This window comes from Schistocerca americana, chromosome 5 (assembly GCF_021461395.2).
Source record: "Schistocerca americana isolate TAMUIC-IGC-003095 chromosome 5, iqSchAmer2.1, whole genome shotgun sequence".
In the NCBI taxonomy this organism is placed as follows: domain Eukaryota; kingdom Metazoa; phylum Arthropoda; class Insecta; order Orthoptera; family Acrididae; genus Schistocerca; species Schistocerca americana.
Window position 1 is genome coordinate 368,656,844 of NC_060123.1, and position 5,818 is coordinate 368,662,661.

At 39.9% G+C, this 5,818-nt stretch overlaps 1 protein-coding gene across 3 annotated transcripts in view; it reads left to right on the top strand.

Moving 5' to 3' along the window:
* LOC124615333 (peroxisomal membrane protein 11B) overlaps positions 1–5,393 on the top strand; it is an 89,236-nt gene extending 83,843 nt beyond the window's left edge. For all 3 annotated transcript variants that reach the window (XR_006979778.1, XR_006979779.1, XM_047143132.1), the window contains one exon: positions 3,952–5,393. The gene's annotated coding sequence lies outside the window, so the exon portion shown is untranslated. The remainder of the gene's footprint in view (positions 1–3,951) is intronic.
* Positions 5,394–5,818: the final 425 nt, after the last annotated feature.

The following is a 5,818-nucleotide window of genomic DNA, read 5'->3' on the forward strand; positions in this document are numbered from 1 at the left end:
TTTTCTGGGTCTCATGAACAAATAAAGTGAGCTGCGTCTCACACAATTGCTGTTGCCGGAATTCATGTTGATTCCTGCAGAGTAGATTCTGGGTTTCCAGAAGTGACATGATACGCAAGCAAAAAACATGTTCTAAAATTCTACAACAGATTGATATCAGAGATATAGGCCTATAGTTTTGCGCATCTGATCGACGACCCTTCTTGAAAACTGGGACTACCTGTGCTCTTTTCCAATCATTTGGAACCTTCCGTTCCTCTAGAGACTTGCGGTACACGGCTGTTAGAAGGGGGCAAGTTCTTTCGCGTACTCTGTGTAGAATCGAATTGGTATCCTGTCAGGTCCAGTGGACTTTCCTCTGTTGAGTGATTTCAGTTGCTTTTCTATTCCTTGGACACTTATTTCGATGTCAGCCATTTTGTTTGTTTGTTTGTGTGAGGATTTAGAGAAGGAACTGCAGTGTGGTCTTCCTCTGTGAAACAGCTTTGGAAAAAGGTGTTTAGTATTTTAGCTTTATGTGTGTCATCCTCTGTTTCAATGCCATCATTCCAGAGTGTCTGGATATGCTGTTTCGATCCACTTACTGATTTGACGTAAGACCAGAACTTCCTAGGATTTTCTGCCAAGTCGGTACATAGAATTTTATTTCCGAATTCACTGAACGCTTCACGCATAGCCCTCCTTACGCTAACTTTGACATTGTTTAGCTTCTGTTTGTCTGAGGGGTTTTGGTTGCGTTTAAACTTGGAGTGGAGCTCTCTTTGCTTTCGCAGTAGTTTCCTAACTTTGTTGTTGAACCACGGTGGGTTTTTCCTGTCCCTCACAGTTTTACTCGGCATGTACCTGTCTAAAAAGCATTTTACCAATGTCAGTGGCGGAACAGAAATTTTCGTTTTGATCTGTTAGGTAGTCTGAAATCTGCCTCCTATTACTCTTGCTAAACAGATAAACCTTCCTCCCTTTTTTTGTATTCCTATTTACTTCCATATTCGGGGTGCTGCAACGGCGTTACGATCACTGATTCCCTATTCTGCTCTTACAGAGTCGAAAAGTTCGGGTCTCTTTGTTATCAGTAGGTCCAAGATGTTATCTCCACGAGTTGGTTCTCTGTTTAATTGCTCGAGCTAATTTTCGGATAGTGCACTCAGTATAATGTCACTCGATGCTCTGTCCGTACCACGTGTCCTAAACATCTGAGTGTCCCAGTCTGTATCTGGTAAATTGAAATCTCCACCTAAGACTATAACATGCTGAGAAAATTTATGTGAAATGTATTCCAAATTTTCTCTCAGTTGTTCTGCCACTAATGCTGCTGAGTCGGGAGGTCGGTAAAAGGAGCCAATTATTAACCTAGCTCGGTTGTTGAGTGTAACCTCCACCCATAATAATTCACAGGAACTATCCACTTCTACTTCACTATAGGATAAACTACTACTAACAGCGACAAACACACCACCACCGGTTGCATGCAATCTATCCTTTCTAAACACCGTCTGCGCCTGTGTAAAAATTTCGGCAGAATTTATCTCTGGCTTCAGCCAGCTTTCTGTACCGATAACGATTTCAGCTTTGGTGCTTCCTATCAGCGCTTGAAGTTCCGGTACTTTACCAACGCAGCTTCGACGGTTTACAATTACAATACCGATTGCTGCTTGGTCCCCGCATGTCCTGACTTTGCCCCGCACCCTATGAGGCTGTTGCCCTTTCTGTACTTGCCCGAGGCCATCTAACCTAAAAAACCGCCCAGTCCACGCCACACAGCCCCTGCTACCCGTGTAGCCGACTGCTGGGTGTAGTGGACTCCTGACCTATCCAGCGGAACCCGAAACCCCATCACCCTATGGCGCAAGTCGAGCAATCTGCAGCCCACACGGTCGCAGAACTGTCTCAGCCTCTGATTCAGACCCTCCACTCGGCTCTGTACCAAAGGTCCGCAGTCGACGATGCTGCAGATGGTGAGCTCTTTCATCCTGGTCCGCAGTCGACGATGCTGCAGATGGTGAGCTCTTTCATCCTGCTAGCGAGACTGGCAGTCTTCACCAAATCAGATAGCCGCTGGAAGCCAGAGAGGATTTCCTCCGATCTATAGCGACACACATCATTGTTGCCGACATGAGCGGCCACTTGCAGATGGATGCACCCTGTACCCTTCATGGCATTCGGAAGGCTACTCACTGTAAACATGACACTTTGAGTTGCAGACAGGCACAATGGAAAGAATGTTACACATTGAGCTTTTGGCCAAAGCCTTCTTCAGCATATATATTTTCATTCACATAAGGAAGCATACCTCACACACACGACCACCCTCTCTGGCAGCTTGGACTGGAATGCGGCCCGAGATGGCAGCCATTTGTCTGTGGATGAACTTGTGTGTTTGAAATATATGCGCACATCTGTCCTTTTCTTTATATTGTTATTCTAACCTAGAGTATTTTCATTTTATCGATTTACGTTTTCATCTATTATTTATGTTCCACATTTTGTGTGAATTTTGTTTTATTTGTAATCCCTTCTTTCATATAAATCTTCATGTGGGTTGTTATAACCATAATAAATATTTTAAAATTAATGTTGGTAATAAGATATATTTTGTCAAAGCAAATATGATGAGATTTGCAAAAGTGAGCAAATGAGAAAGTTAATGGCATGCTTAAGATGATACTGCAAAGGATTAGAAGTAAAAATTTAAAAGCACAATAGGATTCAAACTGACACCCTTCAGAATGAAGGGAAAGTATTTCAGCTAGTACACTACACCACTGCTCTGATTAACACTGTCATTTTTAATGCTGTGGTGTAGTGTGCAGAATCCTTTTCATTGATTACTCGCAAACAAACCTAGGTTGAAAGGCTGGATCGTGTGCAATACCTGGGACCCTAACCTAAACCATAGTAGGGATAGTTTCAAGAGGGCGATTCCTCCCTTGGGGTCCTCTCCTTGATAGTATTGTGCCAACAATGTTGTACCCTGTATCTAATAACTGCTGTATCTTGTACCATTATCAAGATAATGTACAACACTCAAAATCATCAGTACACAAGAATATCCTTCCACTTGACATTCATTTGTGCTTTCCCGTGAGAGTATGTCAACAGAACTCTCCAGCTGTATGTAAAGTAACTTTTCTGTGGAAAATTGTGGCATTGTATCACATCACATGTCATGACTTGTACTTTTGTAGTAAAAGCATCAATATGATTTGGAAATAAGAGCATGGCAGAGAGTATTAGGTGCCTGTTGTTATTGCAGTAGGCACTTCAAAATATTTATTCACATTATTAAATATCTTCAACATTTCGCGGCCCTGTCAGCAACTGTATAAATATTAATTTTAATAAGCAACAGCCTCAGTTGCACCGTTTACCTAGGTTTCAGTAGAGACAACCCAACCTTCTTCAGAATAACAGTAACTACTGTTTGTCCATAGTGGACATCGTCAATCTAAAACTACAGGTCCATAAATTATGGGTACCAGTATAGGACTCGTGGCTGCCGCATCGCGGTTGCGAAGTGGGGCCAAGGCAGTTTCAGATAAGTTTTACAATCTGACGATAATTTATGGATTTGTAGTTTTAGCTTGACAATGTCCACTAGGGACAAACAGTAGTTACTGTTATTCTGAAGAAGATTGGGTTATCCCGACTGAAACTTACATAAATTCAAGGTAAATGGTGCAAATGAGGCTGTTGATTATTAAAATTAAAATTAATCCACATTATCATACTGCATTGTTAATGTTTATTAATTTATGTAATTTTGTATTGTCATTCCACTCGGATTCTGTCAACTACACACACACACACACACACACACACACACACACACAAATAAACAGTAGCAAGGTATTTACATGTCTGGCAGTCTTTGAATGAGATACCAGTTTATTCATCTGTTATTTATGATATGTTGTTCTTATCTTTCTGACAATTGAATTGTACCATTTACAGGTGTGATGGTATACCTCAAACAACAGCATGCTGGCAGTGTATAACAACTTGGAACACAGAATGGTTGAGATGCTGCCCACAGGAAAGTTAGAGAGGGGGAAAAAAATTGATTTTAAATCATTCAGTGTTATTTAATAGGTAACTTAAGCCATTGAATTGTATATGTACAGAAGTTTCCAAAGTGGAAACTATATAAATAATTACCATTACATTGTCACTATAGGCTGTGAAGTGTTTGCCATCCAAATGTAATACATCATAAGATCATGTTATAAAAAAAAATTGTAGAAGAGTATTTTTAATGGGAATTCCTTATGGTGGTTCATAAATTACCATTCTCCATGTCTCAAGTTGCCACAGTTTAGTTATAATGACTTGACTTGGGGGACTGTAATGCATACGGCAAATGGCTACTCTTGTTTGTGTTGAATTTAATTTGTTGTGAGTTGGTTATATAAATTTTAAATTCATGGCCTATATAAAATTATCCAGATACCCTTTTACATTAACTGCTGAATCAAATTGTGAATGTATTTTGGAGTTCAAGAATGCTTGCCATTTAATACTGACATTCAATCAAAGAAAGAGCATTACCCATTCTATAAATATGACAACTATTAATGGATGTGGAATAGTATTACTGACTGTGCTTTAATATTTCATAATTGGTTATGTCAGCTTCTGCAAATGTATCCTTGAACTCACATACTTTGTCTTTACTGTGTTTAGGAGCTGCTCTTTCCTCTGTAAGAAAAGTGAAAGTCTCCTTGCAGTAATCTGTAAATCAACTAACACTAATATGTATTGTATAAAAAGATTGTTCAGAAAATTATCAAAACAACAAAGACTGCAGTACTACATCCAGGAAGTGCAATTCCCAGTGCTGTCAATAGGCACAAATGTAGATCACAGCACTCAAAGCTTTTTCAACAGTAGGTACCTGTCATAAAAGTGTGTCCTCGTACCTTGGGATTTAAATAACCTGATAGGCCTCACCTTCCTTCATATTCAATTTAAACTCCCCAAGCAATATCTCTTTCCTGCTCAAGGACAATGTCATTGGGGGCGGGGGATAAGAATGCTATACTCTACTTTTGTGTGTTGTTTTTGGCAGTAATAGAAGTTGCACGTCTTGGAAGGTAAATACTGGCCAGCCTTTCTCATTCTGAGAGTCAGAGCGCATGAGAGCGCGCGCACACACACACACACACACACACACACACACACACACACACACACACACACACTTTATCCTAAATCAGCTAATTTAATTTTTGCAATTTTCCACTGTTTCACCAAAATTATGACAGTTTATACTGTTTTTTTTTATTACACTACATAAATGTACAAGCATGAGAAGTGTGTGTACATTCATGCATATGTTCACAGAAAATGTTGATGTTTTTTAATGTTTTAATCAATAAAATATGACATTCCACTCATTGTACAAGCTTCAAAACGCTATTCCCTTAATTTTTCCATGATTTGAATTTAAAATTTTGTGTGTAGCTTTTTGTGAAAATGCTGAGCATTCTCATGTGTTCAATTAAAACTTTCATTGTGAAATCGGTGCAGCCGCGCAGCTCTCCAGTGCAGCCCAGCAATGTGTGAGTGCCGGCCGGTAACACTCTGAAATGTCAGGTACCGCTCGGAGCCAATGCTCCTAAGTACACCTGAGCTACAGGCTGACGTCAAGACCTTGTAAGATCTGTAGGATCATGTTCTGTACTGACTTAATGATGACACCTTAGATGCTTTACTTCAAATACGCTTCGATTGTATTGTGATCATGTTTTAAAGTCTGTTTGGTGTCTAACACCTATAGGGCTCACAGGCATCATTCAAATGTTCGTGATTTGTTGATAAT